Source organism: Asterias rubens, chromosome 2 (assembly GCF_902459465.1).
Source record: "Asterias rubens chromosome 2, eAstRub1.3, whole genome shotgun sequence".
Taxonomy (NCBI): Eukaryota; Metazoa; Echinodermata; class Asteroidea; order Forcipulatida; family Asteriidae; genus Asterias; species Asterias rubens.
Genome location: NC_047063.1, coordinates 25153750 through 25173510, shown reverse-complemented (window position 1 = coordinate 25173510; position 19761 = coordinate 25153750). Strand labels below are relative to the sequence as shown.

General features: G+C 37.9%; 1 protein-coding gene across 2 annotated transcripts in view; it reads left to right on the top strand.

The window, feature by feature from the left end:
• Nucleotides 1–2979: 2979 nt before the first annotated feature.
• Nucleotides 2980–19761, top strand: part of LOC117304627 (prickle-like protein 2) — a 36468-nt gene continuing 19686 nt past the window's right edge. The window contains exon 1 of one of the 2 annotated variants that reach the window (XM_033789186.1): nucleotides 2980–3135. The gene's annotated coding sequence lies outside the window, so the exon portion shown is untranslated. Of the gene's footprint in view, nucleotides 3136–13342; nucleotides 13645–19761 lie in introns of those variants that run through there. The other variant, XM_033789177.1, reaches the window with a different exon arrangement.

The following is a 19761-nucleotide window of genomic DNA, read 5'->3' as shown; positions in this document are numbered from 1 at the left end:
TCCCTTGCCAATAGACTGTAGTATGAATCACCAGTTTAGCTTAGGAGACATACGCCTGTTATGTTCTCCTGGGCACCCCACTGTTGTTTTACTTTGTTTTCTTAAATATTTTTAATGTATGTACATGTGCTTGTAAATGTGATTGCCCGAATAAATATTATTATTATATTATTAGTTGATCTCTGGATCAGGGCTTTGTGCTGTCTTAATCAGGCTTGACTTTGAAATTGAAATAGCACTGTCCCTATACCATCTCTCTCATGGTTCTGGACAGGAAATATTGATGTAATTCAGTGCAGGTGTGAGTCAAGTACAGAACCAACAAAGGTTACCGCTCTTCTTTTTGTCGTTAACAGGTCTTTGTAAGTTTATGAATTTAATTTATTCAGTTTTGTGGGAGACGGAGATAGCATAAGGCTGAAGATGAAAGGGCCATCGTCATGGGGGGGGGGGTATAAGATTGTGAAATTACAGTCGGCACCTTCAGAAGGTGTCATTGGAGTTCATCTTATCGGGAGTAATGACCAGAAGAAAATATATTCCATTACAGTAATATCAGGATTGATCATGCTGGCATGGATAACACGACGTTTGTGTGCCAATGTAATTTGTGGTTGGTCCGAGCATTGTCAAAAGGTGTTTCTGGATGAGGGGTAGACGGGCTCCGTCGCGCTCGATGCGAGACGTGACATGAAATAAAGACTTCTGTTCATGTGTGTGTCTATGCAAATTGATTTCTACGACAGAGGATCCGCTTCCTTAAGTGTACCCGGCCTAGACCGTGACTCAGGGAGGTTAGCATAGACTAGGCTAAGTAGTTGAATCTTTGTAGGGGGTCATTTGTGGTCAAAACCAAACTATTCACAGTTTTTTTATATTGTATCTGGCAAAGTTTAATAGCTCACCACACCTGTATAAGTTTTCTAATGGCCTGAACCTGAATTGAAGCATAGACAGCTTGAATGGGGTACTGGTTTAATGTATCTGTATCTTGATTCAGCACGTACTTGAGAATTAACTAAGAGATCTGGTCATAACAGAGCAAGGCTGCTGCAGTTAGAACTTCACCTCTGGGGGGTTGTTGGCAATGACCCGGGTAGCATGTATGGGGCAAGTTGCAAACTGAAGGGGTGCAAGATAATGGCCATTCTAGAGCTGTCCATTGTCCTGCCAAATACTGAACTATTGAGGGTCAAGTGGTAATTTGAGTCTCTGGCTGCAGAGAATGGTACTGGGAAAAACGGGTCATTTCTCTGCAGAAATGTCTGTAGTGTCTTTGCTCCTGTTATAAGTTGGTATGAATGTGGATGATGTAGTGTATAATGTGTTTGTTTGTGTGAAGTCATACTGCTTGATAAACCTCATTGCAGCAAAATGCTGACTGGGTTATTTGAAAGAGAGTGCATTGATAAAAAGCTGGTTGGCAGACTTGTCCTGGCATGTGTAGTGACTAATTAAAATGCTATTGTCCACACTGTATAGCTTTCAATGGCTATTCACAGCACAGTCTCCAGATTTAAACCCAATCTTCAGCAGCCAGATTAAACCAAAAGACCCCCAAAACGAGTTTGAAAGAGCGTGTATCATTTTATTGTACATTAACCCAGCTCAATAAAACTGTAGGCCTACATATGGTATCAATATCAGTACATGTAGTATGGACTTTTTTATGAACTGGCCCTGGAAAAATAAGTTGATTCAGTGTTGTTTGTTAACATTGTGGCAGTAATGTCTATTCCTACACACAACTTCCTTGACTTATGGAGTGAAGAATAGAAAGATGTTTCATTCATGGTTCCTTTCTTTTTTCTGAATCCCGAACATCAAGGTTTAATAATTCTGACGTTTCTAAAGAATAAACATCCCTCAAACCATAGTTTACTCCCAGTAAACATCCACACATGGGCAAGCCACTTGAAGATGTAGTTTTGGTTTACAGTCATTTAAGAAAAGTCGTTGAGAATTGTTTGCTCTCTTTAGAGGAAAGAACAGCAAACAAAAGAGCTTTACTTACTGGAAGGGTGAACTGTTCTTATTGACTTGTAGAACATGAGACCATGTCTAGTTCCTGTGTACCTATGCTTAAAACACACTGCCTGATGTGTCAATCAAAGATTAACCACTTCCAGTGAAATTTGGCCTTTTTAAAAAAGTTGTAAATGTTTCTTAGTATTAGCTAAGATGTGAGGGAAATTGTATTTCTTTGAATGATGTTTTAAAGTTCTTACATTTTATCAAGCTACCTGCAAGTTCACAGTGTGTGCCGCTATTGCACTGCAACGAATCAGACTGAACCCATATTGACAAAAAGGATGGGCTTGATGGATCAGTTGGTGAAACACATGATCCAATAGTTTAAAGGTTGCTGGTTCACAACTTCATCAATTCATTTTTTCTTTATTCACCTATGATTCATTAAAAGTAAAACTTAATACTGTACAAAGTTTTTTGCAGTTTTCAATCTTGTATTTTCCCGAGATTTGATACAGTGTTTGTGTCTATATACTAATGTTTTCTGGATTTTCACAGAGAAGTTTTTCACAGCCTAATTCTTAATCCTTACTCTTTGGTTAGTTGCAAGGTTAAGTACAAAACAATAGACTTTGTTAATCCCTATTCTGACAAGGCTGCCACCCTCTCACATTAAATCAGCATAATCCTCACAATACACAATCCCTGTTAAATCCCCACACCATCCAGAACAACACTGAAATCAAGGTCCTCTAATCCTCTAGTTAGATCCCTCAACCTAAACCCACCCACCATCAAATTCAAATACCCCCATTTTGTAAAATGAACTGTGCTAAATTTGCATTTCTAAAGACCTTGCTGAGACTGTTCTATTATTGGTAGGGGCTTTGTTGTGGTGACTCACCCACAGGTGTGCATGGCAGCTTTTGTTGGTGGGGGAATGCAACATTGAAATTGAGAATGGGATCATTATGGTAGAGAGTGTAGTTTGGTAGGGGTTGTGCTAAAGATAGGACACACACCGCTTGTCAATACAGGATCTTAGACTGAGGGCAAACATACACAAGATTCTCATTCTCTCATGGACTATTACTTCTAAATCCTGGATCCAGTTTCTCTTATCAAAGTGAAACTTTTATATGATTTACTCTAAGTGAACAAGTGGTAAGTTTCATAAAATATTGTTCTTTAAAATGTAGTTTGGTGTTAAATGAAAAAAGTTTTTTGGTGCAAGCTTGTTTGAGTTCTCGTTGGCGATAACAGTCTGTTTCTAAATTGTATGTTTAAAGTACGTATTTAGCGATTGATTATTTGAAATTATTCACATCTGTTTTGACTTCAGTGCACTGCAGTCTGGAGCTGTATTTCGATGAAGAAATTTACCTCATGGGTAAAAACTAAGTTTACTAAAATATAAGTAAGAACGGGTCCTACTACTTGCCGTCAACTCGCCGTCAACTCACTTGCGCCGTCAACTCGCCGTCAACTCCTCCAATATACATTAAAAATCCACAAAAGAAGCATAGAACTGTAAAGTATCAGCTCAAAGAGAATTCGCGAAAGTTTTAGGTCATATTTCGGAATAAAAATTGAGTTTTTTTCTCGTGAAAAAATTATCTCGAAACAGCAAAACCGTCGGCCGCCATCTTGCTTTTTCACATTGATTAGTCTTGGCCCAAGATGTCAATGATTGGTACTTTTTTTTTATCAACACAAAGTCGTTTTGATGAATGAATTTTTACCGAAAACCATGAGAAATATGTAGTTTAGCCCAGACTTAACACTTCCGTGTCCCATTTATAAATTTTTAATGTAAATTTAATGAGTTGACGGCACGAAAATGAGTTGACGGCGAGTTGACGGCAAGTCGGCGAGTTGACGGCAAGTAGTAGGACCGGTAAGAACAGAGTGTACATGTACATGTACTGTATGAAGTATTGATGCATTGAACCCCAAATGTTTTCATTTGTCAGTGATGGTCAGTGCAGGTCAAAACATCAGGCTAGTTGTACTCCTTCTATTTACCCTTAGGAGAACCGGAGAACAATTTAATCATGTGTTAGAGATAATTATTTGTTGGGGAATATTCAGTTGTGTACCTTTATATGGACATCCACAAAGACGGTCCCCAATCAGCTAGAATATTATGTGGTAAAAATAAATTCTGCCACTTGGGAGAAGTCTGGAATTTTGTTTCAGAAATGTAAATTAACCTCTTACCAAGTATTTGGTAGTCAAGGGTTAATATCCATTTCTGATAACAAAATTCCAAACGTTGTTAGACAATCAAAGCAATTTAACCTTAGTAGTGTGGGGGGGGGAGGGGAGATGGGGCTGGGAGGTGTGTTAAGCGAAGCTAGTGTGGAAAATAACCACAATATTTGGAGTTGAGTGTACTGGAGCGCTACCCAATTACTGGTACATTGTTCCTGGCCTAGTGCAGAGAGTATTTCATTTCAGTTGCTTTTCATAGCTGTGTAGTCCTACGCGACAAGTCTTTATGCCCCCCAACTGGGCGCAAAATAAGCCAACTAAAGAACCTCATTATAATGCGTCAAGGTTTGCTGAATGCCTTAGACCTTTTAAACTCTAAAGATATATACATGGGGGGGGGGGGGTTGAAAATTAATGCGCGATGTTTGCAAAACATCTACCTTAATCTACGTTGATTTTGTTTTTTGTTTTTTAACAGTTGTGAACTTTAGTTTAGAGCCAGCATTGTGTTTGTTGCCAGTAACTTTACTTAATCAGGGCGAATTGAAAAATGAAAGTTGTACATGCGCTGGGTGTATAGAACTTACACTTCCATTTTATGATGTTATTTGGGTCAAAAAGACTTTTCCATTGTTTGAAATTACCAACAGTCATTGAAATAAACTTAGTCCTTAAAATAACCTTGTCAAATCTTTGTATTTTTACTGACTATGCCCTAGATGTATAATGTGCCTTGTCAAATCTTTGTATTTTTACTGATTATGCCCTAGATGTATAATGTGCATACATTTTGAGTATAGAGGAAAATAAAGGGATATAACCTCTGACATCAGTTACTATAAACCATTGCCCTAATGGTACAGCATTATCTTAGTTCAGTAGGCCTATATATTGTTTTTGTTTTGGAGTAACCGTCAGAAGTCATCCTAAAAGTGCAAGAACCTAATTCTAACCATTTCATGATCTTGTAAGTTTCTACACCCGCAATGTACAAAATTGTGTTTGCCATGCACGTATTGTATGTATACATTCAGTTAAAACGTTAACAATGTATGCATGTATCGTACACGCACTGGAGTGTATTGGATTCCAGTCTGACTTAAGAATTGTAAATTGACTCGGTCAACTCTCTGTACCCTTTTAACATTCAAATCATGTCGTGGTGTATGACAAGCGTTGTTGTGCTATACTGCAAACTAGCTTCCTATGTGTGTCAGATATCATTTATTTATATCACTGCTGATTGGTTCTGGTCATGCTGATCGAACGGAGTTGTCTTTTCATTATCCCCCTACAGACTTCTTCATGATGTGCAATGCTTGTAATGTTCCCCAAATGCAACAGTAATAGTGTTAACTGATCTCCGCTTAAAGTGAATGGGATCAGACTATGTAGCCCTTAAACCTCGGTTTGGTTTCATTGATGTGCATAGAAGGAAAAAGAAAACAAATCAAATAGCTGACCTTTAGTTGAAAGCAGCCTGGTTGCAAGCAGAAATATACTTGAATGTCTCTGGTTCAATTTATAATAGGGTTACAGTATGTAGTTGTCACATAGTCATAGTGAGACTGGAGTGAACTTGAAATGACCTTTGAATGGTTATAGTGTGATGAGAATCAGATGCCCAGAATTATAGTTTGTCTTATTTTCAGAATCGAGCTGGAAACTACATACCGGTACATGATGTAGTATCGAAAATTGAAAACATGTGAGGGCATTGTCCAAAGATGGAGGAGGTATTATTGTCTACCTTTATTGTGACAGAATTTAATCACTTGCTGAAATCTAGACCTTTATAATATGGAAAAGCCAGATTTTACTTTGTGATTACATTCTGCGGCATCCTCAAAGAAATGATTCAATTCTTGTCACTTGAAATTTGTTCGCAATGAACACAAGACATAGAAACTCGTTGGACCAAGTCTTTTAAAATACTTTGACAAAACTTCTTAACAACGTGGATTGATCCATGTATAGACGCCAACCTCGTCGGCTGTGGCAGGACCTTGCCTCATTTGCACAAACGGGCAGAAATTATTAATGTGGGAATGAGACTTTGCAGGTGAAGCATCCTGTATTGGATACAGTTATCCATATTGGACTACAATGTTACAGCGTCTCGGCAGTCGTGCTTGGCAAAATAATGTAATGCATGTTCCACCAATAAATTAGCAAGGATCAGAGTGTGGCTCTTTAGCCTGAAATTCTCTATGAACAAAAGCTGTCTGCTTTATTGAACCTTTGGTTAAAAACAATGTCAAAAATTGTAACAATACAATAATTACAGTCAGTTTGAGTGGTTTGTAAATGGCTGATGTTTTGATTCAAATATGTTAACAGTTGAAGTGCAAAATCTATACAACGATATTTTAATGTGAGTTTCCCCTGTAATTTAAAAGTCTTCAAATAATAATAAGTCCAGAAAATATCAGCCAAGAAGAGGCCCAAGAAGATTCAATAATATTAAATTTAGAATCTGCATTGGAGATATTTCTCATGGCATCTTGAATTCATGGCGGTCTCCTGGTAGATTGCTCTCAGCATATCCGCCCTAAGGCGGCGAATTCCCAACTAGGCAGAAAGCTAATATCTGTGCTGAAATTGCTCATGGACCCGAATAAGACTGAGTCAAATCATGGTGAGAGCAAGTCACGCAATCTGGCGCCGTAATCAAACCTATGTAGCATTGGGCCAATGTTAGGTACACTGCACACACATGATGCATCTTACTTGATTAGGTTTGTGCACTCATTACGTGTTAATACAGAGATCCTTACCTTACATGTCTCATATAACTGCTAAGCACATTGCAATCTACTTAGCTCAGAATAGTTTGCTTTGAACAAGTCACTGTCTGCAAAAAAAGACATTCTTCAAACAGCATGACGTCTAACAAATTACTACCTTCAAGTAAATGTGAATGTTTTGATTTCTATAATGAGGATTACCTGGACCTGGTTGCCTGTAAGGTTTCTTGTATGACGTGGCCTTAAAATAAGTAGGACTGGACATTTAGCACGATTGAAGAATTCTTTCCCGTGCTGCGATTGATCTGAGATTTGAGAAGAATGGGGTTTTGAAGGCTAGTATGCAAAGTATAAAAAGTATCCAGATTTGGGAAGTAACTGGGCTGTTATTTTACCGTTTCAAAAAAACCACTTGTTCCTTTTTGTTTGTTCTCAACTTTTAGTTTTAAAATACAAACACTTTTTACCATCACAAAAAACAAAATTTGGTGAGGCACTTTTTGAAGTTGAGACTATCAACACCTCTTCTCCCTATACAGTCTAATATTCTCCAACAACCTGGTCAACACCTTAACACTCTACCCTACTATTGCATTTCAGGCAATTCTACATCCTCTACAATTGAGTACACTACACCAGCCTGCTCAATAATGTGCTGTGTACATAGCCCTTAGGCTGTTCCACACTTGCCTATTGTGTCTGCCTGAGGAATAGCTGCTAACACCCCTATTCTCTGCCTTTGTGTCCCACCTATACAAGGACTGTGGCCAGTGCTTATTACTTTCCAAGACTTCCCCCACCATCTACTCCCCTGGCACTTTTCTCCCTGAAGGAGCCCAAAAAATCCAGCAGATTTTTGTGTATATCGTTTTGGATTATTCACTGTCCAAATAACCGTGGCGTGAGAAGGTGCAGAAATTATTTTGTGGCGTAAAAACTGCTCAGTCGCTGTACTTTGGTATTTGTCATGCATGGAATTGGGTGCATTATACCTATAGAAACATAACTGTAGACCCTGCTTTTGTGATTCCTTCAGTCAAGTGGATGACTGCTTTCTTTCTGTCATCGTGTTTCTTGTGTCTTGATACTGAAATAATACTGAATATTATTGCAACGTGACAACAAGATTGGGGTTCTCTCTCCCTTGTGTGTGAATTTCAGAGCACTTTTGTTGCATTTGTTTGGGTTTGTTGAAGGGGTTGAGTGAAGAGATAGTGATACAATGTATTGCCATCGCGCCGACACCATTACTTGTATAAAATCTCATCACATTGATGTGTTATGGGGCACAAGAAAGTGCACAATTTTTTGTAGGGGCACTTCTGGTCAAATCAAACTGTAGTTTCCGTATTCCGTAAACCCCTTTTCATAGCTCTCAGCTGTAGATGTCCTTTTCTTTTTAAAATAAGATAATTTTACATCAAGGTAAGTTGTTGTACATTTTAAAAACAAGCTATTGTAACATTTTCTTTCCAATATGTTTTATATAAAAGTCCAGATTTCAAAGTGGATCCAACTCATTACTCCACTGCCTACATATTTGTTTGCTTTTCATGATTGATTAAGTGCAGGCCTATGCTACTGTACTTGTGTTTTTGAATGACACTGAATGCTCTTGCTGCCAAATCAACATTGGCACTTACTTGTCAAACCTGGTCCTATAAGGCACTTTAAATTCAGTTTCTCGGAACGACTCCTTAATGATTTCTTGCATGTGATGTTGTTGTTCTCCATGATAGATGTTTACACATACCCACATGTACGTGGAGTAAATTTTTTCAATATTTTTTTGAGGTTTTTAATCAGACACTTCTCACCATAAGAAAACTTATCTGGGTGTTGTTTACATCTCCAGCACGTTCTCCATTATTGTTAAATTCCAAAGAAATTTGAGCCATTGCAGGTTGTACATTTCCCATTTCAAAATCCACAATGTAGGGTGGGAAATATTGCACGCTTGGCACTTTCTGGCTTTATTGATGTGATTGGTGCCATCCTGTCTCAGTGACAGTATGACTTGATAATTTATGAGCAAACCCAAACATTCAAGAAAGATATTGACAAGAAGTGTTTTAGGGGGAATCATTCCTGTCTACTTCTAACTCTTCAAATCGTAACTTATTTGGTTAAATTGTTAACAATTCCCATAACCTTCACATTTTCTCACCATTTGATAGAGACTGTAGATAATGTATTTATTAAGCCAGGTCAGTTAGGTTTTATGGCTTCTTTGTGGTTTAGAGTAGTTTTGCGGCTGTTTCTAAAACTCCTTGTTGTTTTAGTAAAGTGTTTGGGAGTTGTGTTTCTATTGTTTACAAGGGCACACAATCATTGCTTGACCTCTATGGTTTAGATGTATTATGGTTCATGATGTATAAACTAAGCTCCCCTAATTCACTACCCCCCTTGAGACTCATAATGTGGGTTTTATTGCATTGTGGTTTTACAATTATCATATATCCTTACTGCCAACCATCTGCATCCAAGAAATAAACAAATAAACACAAAACAAATACGTAAACAAATAAATAAATAAATAAAACACAAACTAGCAATTAAACATCAAGAAAATAAAGAAAAAGGGGAAACAATCCAACAAAAACAAGAGGTTTTCGCTCCCTTCTTGCTGCATGTTTCACAAACACAGCTCCATGACCGGTCCCCACCAGTAGTCAACCCAGTTGAGAGCTGCTCTATTTTGTCTGAACGAGTGCCAAGTTTCACAGTTATTGACCAACTGTTATATCTTGCTCACCATTCATGAATAAATACCCCGTCCTTAACCTTGACAAATTTCTTGCACTTAGACCAAAAGCGTCAAAATTTTGCCTTGCTTGAGTTGTCGCCTAAATGCATTAAAGTATTTTAAGCTAAAAGCAACTTTTCCATATTTTGGGATTCAAAGGCTTAGAACCACTCAGGGTTTTTTTCAGTGTCATAAAAATATTGATTAAATGCTCCATGTCGGTCAATACGTCGCCAATCCTTGTAAACTGGACGTTGGAGCGTGTTGAATGGCGCACCTACCCTGGCGCCGTCCATCAATTAAATCTTGGCATCAATTAATTCCAGACCAACAAGACATGTCTTTTCCTCTCTGTGCCTTTCTAGAAGGGTGGAATCCTCCCACCTCTGTGTGCATAGGTAGGCCTGTGACAGGTGAATCATGGGTTATTACATTGATAATCTCATTTTATGCTTGGTAGAGTTCAAGGCGCTGTGTTCATCTTTCAGTATCGGAACCAGCTTCTTCAATACTGTATCCAAAGACAAGAGCTTAGAATCCCTGCTGTGTCCACACAAACGTTTTCATGGGGGGGGGGGGGCAAGCGAAGGCAAAGGCGTCATTTAGGGGGGGGGGGTCCTATTATTGGTCGAACTGCTCATTTGTGCATTTTTCTGAATCTCATGGGGGAGGGGCCTTAATACATCGGGTGTAAGCCTACACGGTCATCCTGTATTGATTCATCATCACTCTTTCTCTCGTTCTGAGAGCACTATTGTTCTCATATTGTTTCAGGTTATTATTGCTTTTCTGAAACTTAATAATGCTTAGGCTATGGTTCATGTCTACCCAGCAGCAGGACCCAATGTTATGGCTCATAGGATTGACGCTTACCACAGCACTAAGTTTTTCATAGGTTAGCGGCCGAGTAATTTTTGCGTGTTTGCTAATTTCCTATATAAAATCTTAAACGGGCTTGAAGGGATGCATCTAGAAGTCTGAGCAGGTGATATTGACACTAGGCCTAATTGACACTGGTGTATAAAGACAATGCTACAATCATGAGTCACCTTAGAATAGAGAAGACAAAGCTCTATTTTGTTCTTCTAACACGAACTGGGAGATTAATATTTCTTGGAATAAGTTTACACCCCCTTTTGATAAAAATTGTAGAGTAGGCGTGACCATCATCATTGAAGATGTCTTCAAAACCTTAATAGTAAGAATAAAGTCCATCTTAGAAGATCTATAAATCCTGAGGGATCTGGTTGTTTCATCTTCATCACCAAGATTGCATGTAATCATATGGATGAGATGACCTCCTTTTGTCTCCAACTTCACTAGAGAGACTCCCATGGATGATCAGTCAGCTTCTACTGGTCAACCTGCTTTGTCTTAAACGCTCCAGTGACGTTTCCTCCTCCTAATGGGAGTCACCCATGCAGCTTTTGACTGATGTGATTTGACCATGCATACTTGCCTGCTCTTAAAATGAATATCTGGAGGATTTGAGACTCAGTGTCCAGCAAGGAGTGACATGTACAATAACACGGCATGGTTTGAAACCAACTTTCTATAATTATGAGAAGACATGTGGACTATTGGGGATACACAACCCATGTTCATCTGAAAAGGATTAGGGTGTAGGTTATATGTGAATGGTAAGCAACTTGTGTGTACATTTGATTGCCAGTGCTGCATACTCCTAAGGAGTTGTGGTTGTTGTAGGAATGCTCAATAGGGGCTTGATGGACAGCCTTTGGTAATAGTTTTGAAAGGCCCTTTAGGAGCCTACTTGGCTTGAGCAATCATATATTAGATCCACATCAGTATGATAGGAGTACATCATGTCCCCTCTTGGTGTCGTATCACTAATCACTGATTGATTAATAATGTATTATGGATGAGTTGCTTGTCAGGGGCTCCCTTAAGAGATTATATGGCAATTAAACATTATTTACATCTCTCTAATTAACTATAAGAGGACCAGTGGGCATACCATTCCTTAAATATTCCAACACGATACACCAATGAGCCATCAGAGAGTTTTAGAGCAGTAGTCTTCATCAGCAGTCAAGTCCAGATTAAAGGAATAACCAAGGATGAAGTTGCCATAGACTACGGAGAACCATCAAGGGAAGGAATGCATGGGATAGAAGTTAAATGTCAGAGTGGCTTAGGGAAATATTTATAGACTGACTATGATCATGTTTTGTGCACATTGAATGTGAAATGACAGGCATGGAATTACACTAAGGTCTTGGCCTTTCAGGACTATTTCAAAAGTTTCCCATAGACTTACAAATTATTCCAATGGAAGTACCCTTTATTTGCAAAATGAAGATGGCAGTGCCCTACCAAACATGAATAACCATGTCTGTATTTAAGTAGTAACGGATACATTTTGTGTTGTATTTTGCTATGACATCATTCACTGATTGTTGAATGGAACCATAGCCGATACATCAATCTACCCCCTCCCCTACCCCGCCTCTCCAAACATTATATTGCTGCAGATCAAAACCAATATCTGCATATACAATTGTGTTTCTTTTCTTTCTCACACTAAGAGAGAGGGGAAGAGAGACCGAGCAATCCAGCATAGGACGTATTTAAATTGGACTCGGATTCCCTGTGCTGATAATGGGATCGCATCACTGAGTTATAAATATTAATCAAAATCATTTTGGAAATTGGTTTGGGAATAGAAATATGAATCTGGAGGGGGGGGGGGGTAGTGGTGTCGTTGTTAATTTCATTATTCCTTAAATGAGTGAGTCATCAATACAAATACAGGTAAAGGGCATGAGTCTATAAACCCCTTCTTGCTTCACATCACAATATTTATCAATCCCTCAATTTGTGCCTATTTGCCCTGGTTTTCTCTCTCTCTCTGCCCTCTCTGTTTCTAGGTCCTGTTGTCTGTAGGGCATATCATGTTGCACAATCCATAGAATGCTTTAAGGCATGCCGGCACACCGATGTCTTCAGAGACTAACACCCTTTTTTCTCTTACATCGTGTGGTTTTTTTTCTCTTCTTCTTTCCCCAGACAAAAAATTAATGCTAACCCCCTTCTTATAATCTATGGAGATTATTTATTAAATCAACAGCCAGTTAATAAAATGAAATATGTTGATATCTGTAACCTAAGATGTCCTCTCACATTTCCAAAATCCCATAACATGATTTATCTCACTTTTGTACGTGTAATATACCCGCATTGCCATTTCTCTGTCAATAGGATTATAATACTATGCACCAAACAGCGGTTAGAAAGTCTACACTCTTATTTGCATATGGACATTGCCAATGGGCCACCCTCAATCTTTGTTTTCTTTTCTATTCTACCCACTGCTTTAATTAGTAGATCACGGCCTGTACTGAACTTGTGTAAATTATTTTAATCTTCTTGTACAACCTGGAGGGTTGTGTAACCTGGAACGTCCAACGCTTGGCTTGTATTTGTTTTACTTGGAAGGTGGAGGGCTTTCATACAGTGTTCCCTGGCAAACATTTTGCTGGGTTTATGTTGTACACGAAGCCACCGGTGTCCTGCAGTGATTTGCTGCCTTCAACCGGTCAGCTATAGCGCAAACTTTGTATACATATGTATGTCTGATATCAATTACCCACCCTGGTGGCATAATTGTGCGTGGCAGTAGGGCACTACTCAGTGATGACGACGTGTGTAAATGTTGAGCCACTCACAGCCAGCAGCCTGGTCAGGTTTGACTGTGGTCTTCTCGTAGTCAGCACTAGGGTTTGGTGTAAGGTTGCGTGTATACCGTGTGACAGGATCACATGGGTGTGTTTAATGCATGATTAGTATGTGTTAGTACATTCCAAGATCCAAATACAAGAGATTGTCGTATTAACTAGCAAATATGATGGATACTTTATCGCTGGACACACCAATGCGATTCTTGTGAAGGAGTTTATGTCTAAGATGCTTTTGATGATTTAGAGAACTTTACTGGAAAAGCAGGTAAGTGCCAAATAAAACAATGTATTTGAATGAATTAATAGACGTGAACTGAACTTTAGGTTCTTCAAAGACCTATTCATCTTTCGTTTGAACCACAGTGATTTGCTATCGACCGGCACCTTGAAGAGTCCTTCAGATACTGTGCAGCACCATAGTCATTGGTCTTTTATTATTATTTAATCAAAATACATTTTAATCAATTGTAAGTTTCTTGGAGAAAAATAAGCATTGAAGACATTTATTTCTTTTTTTAGCAAGTGATAATTTCTTAATCATTGTTCAAACACAAAGATGTAAATTTAACACTGTTTTGTTGTATATGCGATTTCAGCTGCTGTTTTGTCAAATAATAATGTTTCACTTTTGAATCATTTAAGAAGAATAACAAAAACTCGAGGGAATGTACTTTAATTAGTTTCACATACAATTAATGGTTTCACAAACTCACTACCTAATGACAACGTTATTTTGTACTCAAATGACATCATTTTTTTTTCATTTCTTTTTTAATAGGGTTTAGTTTCAAAAAAACTGGAAGAATATTCATGTAGTCTTTCAATATTTTCAGAAAAAAAGTCAAAATTCACAATTTGTGTTTGTTTCATGACCATTGTGTATTTAATTTACTTTCTTGCTGGATTTAGTTTCACTATCAGTTTAAAGGCACTGTACATGTTTGGTAGTTACTCAAAACAAATACATGTGTTTGTATTAACTTAAAAACTGACTTGGTAATGAGCATTGGAGAGCTATTGATAGTATAAAACATTGTGGGAAACGACTCCCTCTGAAGTAATTTAGTTTTTGAGAAAGAGGTAATTTCTCACTAAAATAATAAAAGACTTCTAGCTTAGAGGTATTTTATTCCTATCTGAAAGCACTCAAATTCGTTCAACAAGGGTGTTTTTTCTTTTCATCATTTTTTTGCAACTCCGATGACCAATTGAGCTCAAATTTTCACAGGCTTGTTATTTTATGCTTATGATGGGATACACCAAGTGAGGACACTGGTCTTTGACAATTACCAAACGTGTACCTTCCCTTTAATATCTTTAATTGTTTACATAATAAAAAAAACATTATGACAAGTACATACACATATTTTGATTAAAATATATAAATATGAACTTAGATTCTGTTATGCAACCACAGATTGCAGAACATTTCCTGGTATAATATTTATTCACTTCAAAATTCCTCCTCAAATGCTATTCAATAAATCTCCAACCTTTAATACACAGAGGTAGGTGGGGACGTTTGGTCAAATTATTTTTTTAATAACAATGACGTTTTCAACAAATATCTGATATTCTCTTTTAAAGCATGTTGTATCACAAATAGTTTCGTATGCCAACTTCAAAAGGGTAAATTTATCAAATTTTGAACATAAATTTGTGAAATTGTTACAAACAATAGGTTTTGAAAGCTTAAATGTATTTTATTACAAATGTACATTGATTTCATATGTACATACTTCAAAAGAAAAAAGACAATTTAGAACATGAACATTATTAGATTGGTACAAACGATACGTTTCTGGGCTTCCCCCGAAAACATAACAAGCAGCGGAAAACAATTCTAAATTTGTATTTGAAAACCTGATTAAAATTAGTATTTACAAGTGGCTTGTCTCACATTATAGGCCTGTTAGTTAAGTATGGTTTTTGTTTTTATGGTACTTCTTTATTAGGGTATTATAAATTTCTACTGAACCATTTTAATGTCCACTAAGTCAATGACCAGAGCGGTGGGCGATTCCCTCATCAGTGAAGTAACAGGCCTTTTAACATAAACCAACGAGTCCTACCTTAGAAATCTGCCAGCAAGGCAATTAAAACATACTCCTTTATGAATGAGGCTCGAAATGGCTCTACAATATCAATACAGACTTAATGAATGACTTCAACCTCTCTAGTCGAGGTTAAAAGCAATATTTGGTTGTCAGTCTCTAGGCTAGCTGCTAAGCGCTTGTTGGTTATCGACGCACCGAGCTTTAACCAATAGATTTAATGTCAATTAAAGATAATCATAGGCTTTGTAAGTGGGTCAATGTAATAATGGATCAGATGCTGAAAGGAAAATATTGTTTGTATTTGTATGGCCCTGTTAGTTAGCACCAGCGTAATGGGTGGGGGGGGGGGGAGGGGTTCTGAGATGAATAATTAGGCAGCTCATAAGAAAGGACGTCTGTGGTGCATGGGTAAATGCTGGTCTAGTGTAAAGGCATCATGACAGCTGCAGTCATTATAAGATGGGAAGCTACCGGTACAAAAACGCACATGACTAACTTAAGAAATGCACTGAGCATTCTTCAGTTTATGTTTCTGGCTCACTTGGCCCATATTAATTTAACTTAAGGAACCCAATGGATTTATACTTCCTTTAAACACAAAAACAAAATGTATTAATTTCTTTGCAAATAGTCAATTAGGCAGGTCATCTCATATTTTTCTTCCTTTTGCTTAACTTTTCTTCACTTATCGAAAAGCCTCAGAATACATTACTAGAAAATTCACTTCACTAATGGTTGTTTGACTTATTAATTGATTGATACTTTATTGATAGATTGATTAAATGATACAATGCCCTCTTGGCAAATGGAATTTTCCAGGATGAAACCACTAGAAGGTTATTACAGATATAGCCACTCTCTATGCGCCCCTGTTTCTAACCAAGTGTGCTGATTTATATTTTCACATGTATTAAGCTTCTCAAATCAATATTTAGAAACATTTATACATATTATGTAAATCATGTTGTCAAAATGACAGTCTTTGTTTTTTCATTTCTGATTGACATTTGAGGGGAGATTTTGTTTGTTTTTAAAATTTATGTTATGAGAAAACCTCTGCAGCAGAATTCACATGGAATGTGCTTGTTAATATTAATGGTAGGATCGAAGAAATAATACTGTGAAGAAACAAAACAAAGTTATCTTTTAAGATTGCTGCAAAAGAATATAGATAAAATGATCTAGGTTTTTTGTAGCCATTGAAAAAGACTCTGCTAGTGTCAAAACGTCAGGCCATTAACTTTATTGCAAGAAGCACAATGTGTTATGATAGGTAGATTGTGAACTGCCTATCACCATCACATTTGGAATTTGCAAATATTCTATTTCAACTATTCCTAAGCTGGAGGTTGTGTACCCTGGCTGTAACTTTCAAAGTATGTGGCTCAAGCCAAGCCAGTATCTTCCCTGCAGTGTAGAGTCTGCAAGACCTCCTCAAACAAGTACACATCAGCAGGGCATCTCTTAATGGTTTTTTTTTCCTTCTTTTATTGATGAAGACTGATGAGACTCAGTATGTCTCAAACATCAGCCCCAAGCTTTGTATACATACACCTTCTCTCTACATCATTCAAACTGAAGGAAACATTTATTTAAAAACTCCGATATTTATTCAGAGGAAGCTGAGGTTTAAACAGGAATGGCCCTAAGAAAAAGAAACATACCACACACCAACTTGGACATAATTTTGGGACATTACTTCCCCTTTAGACATCAGGTTAGTCTGCCCTCTGTGGCTAGACTAAGTTGTTGATGCATTCGTGATTCCAGGGTGCTACTTATTTACCCAAACTATCAAGTCAATAATTAAAAGATTATTAGCGCCACAGTTAGTGGCAGTTACATCAATAGATGGACTGCTAATTGTGAGTTGGTGTCAAAAGGGAATCGCTCAGTGCTCAGAGTGTGATTGTGTTGGCAGCAGGCTTTCTTATATCATTCCTAGGGCTTCAGTTCCGCAGATTGTTTACTGGACATCAGTCAGATGTTCGGACAAGGAAGAGGGATCAGTGGTGTAACTCTGTTGCTCGTCTTGTGAACGATAAAGAGATAAATTCTGTTTTGTAATGAGAAAAGGTTGTTGAGCTGCTGTTGATGGTTTGTAAAGTACTCAAGCTTCGAGAGCTGTTATTGTGGTACAAAGTTAACACAACTTAAAGCTCCTGTACGCCCGCTCCTCCATAGTTTGTTATTTGCTTAAAAGCAAGTTAAACCACTATGGAAATTGGGGGGTGTCTTTGCTGTTGCTGAGTGAATAGCTTGCAGAATTCTGATTTTTTAACTGTGAATGATCCAAATTGGTTAAATACTTCTTCTTCTTCTTTTCAAAAGAAATCATGCAACCATTCACTGATGCCTAAAAGCTTTTTCTCCATCTAGGCCTTTTTTGCCCACAGATGTACTCAATATCCTTCTGTCCTATGTCATTCCATGTCAACATGGTTGGACTTACATATTGGAATACCTGACCCTGTGATAAGCAAGAACTACAAACCTCAATCCTTCTCAATCCTTTACTTTAGCAAAGAGAAGAGAATACAGAAGAACTTGGGAGGGTTAGGATTATCATGACTGATAAAGGTTATAAAAATGCTAGTTTATTATTCAATTATGTAAACTCTGGAACATTGCTTGCTTCGTGTACAGTGCTACCCTTTGCTTGTCGTCGAGCCAACTTCAAAGTCTGTAATCCTACTCAACATCTTGGCAAAAGGCTGCTCCAACATCTTGGCAAAAGGCTGCTCCATTGAATGTTCTCAAAATGTCACTGCTTCTGTGACTTATTGGATTAACTAGGAGTCTGTAAAAGACATGAATGTCATGTCTGATCATTTCTTTTCATCTGAATGACATTTATGATACCATTTAAACATTCCATCATTATGATAGAAGCTATAGGCTTTCATAGAAACACTAATGTCCACTGTTTTGTTGGGATGCTTGATGGATGACCTGTTTACCGCGTTAAGCTTCCATTGATGGAGCGAGAGGTACATTCCAGCATGAATATCCCCATACAATGCCGAGGTGTCTGTCTTTATCAAGAGGGAACCGGTTGTAGTGATTCCATCCCTCGTACACGGCCCAGACTCTCTTTGTGTCTGCCGCACTCCACCGATGAATGGACAGCGGCTTTCTTTTGAGACTCATGTCCGGTCGAATCCATCGTCTTGGCATAAACAGACGTAATTAGAGGCCGGACAACAACAAGTTTAATGACCGGCAAACGGAGGAAGCAAAAGGTACATAGTTTGTACGCTGGGTGGTGTGTGGTGCGTTTTGGTAGGAGCCCAGAGGGTAAAGAAGTGTTTTTCAGTTGGGTACAGGTGAAAAGTATCTTGTAATGGGCTTAAGTAGAGCAGAACCCTGTGGCAGTAGGTTTAGTGTTGTGCTAGGGGTGTCGAGGTGTGTGGGTTTTTAATTGAAGTTGTAATGGAGGAAACCCTATTTGGAGAGATGGAGCCAAATTGGTGATAATCTAGTTTGAGAAAAGAAGCACTTGGAGAATTGAAAGTGGATCTAGAGGTAGAACGTCCATGTGGGGACATTGTGCACTGGTGTGTGGACTGAACTCAATAACTACAACTAGCACAGGTAACTTAGGCATTGTATTTCTTGCTGTAAATGCTGAGTGGTTAAATCATTCAAGAATGGACCAGGGATTATTTTGTCTGATTTGCATTTTTCATTTTAGGGGTTGCATTTTTTACACAGTTGAATGTTTACTTAAAAAACAATCAAAATCCCCTAGAGCCTTTCAAGTTTCTTGAGAAAGTAAACCATTCACCATAGTGTGAGGAGAAAGAGATGACAACTTGTGTCTGAATCTCTAGTTATGTATTTGTGATGATGCACCGAGTCTGTTAACCTCCTGAACTGTAACATCTGGGAGGTACTGAGTCAGCAACAAGGAGGGAACCAACGCCAACAAACAATTTCAATTTTCAAACAATTTTCACGCAATTCAAAACTCATCATTGGCTAGATTAAAATAAAATAAAAACATGTATGTCACGATAAGCAAATTTATATGACAGAAAATTTGATGACCCTTTAGTTCATCTTCCCAGCCTTCACATTCAAGGGAAGCTTTTCAAGTATTAAGCCTACAATGTGTTTGTATCCTTGGTACACTATCTGTTATGACATTCTGGTCAATACTGTACATGGACAAAGTGACTGAAGTCAACTCAATAGTGGAGGTTGCTTGATTATGAGCTTGGCCTTCAGACTAAGATATTGAAATAATTTGATTTAATTTGACGAAGAATTAAATGAAGTGGTATTCACTTTGTTAAGATCAGAAATCCTATTATGGTTTAGGT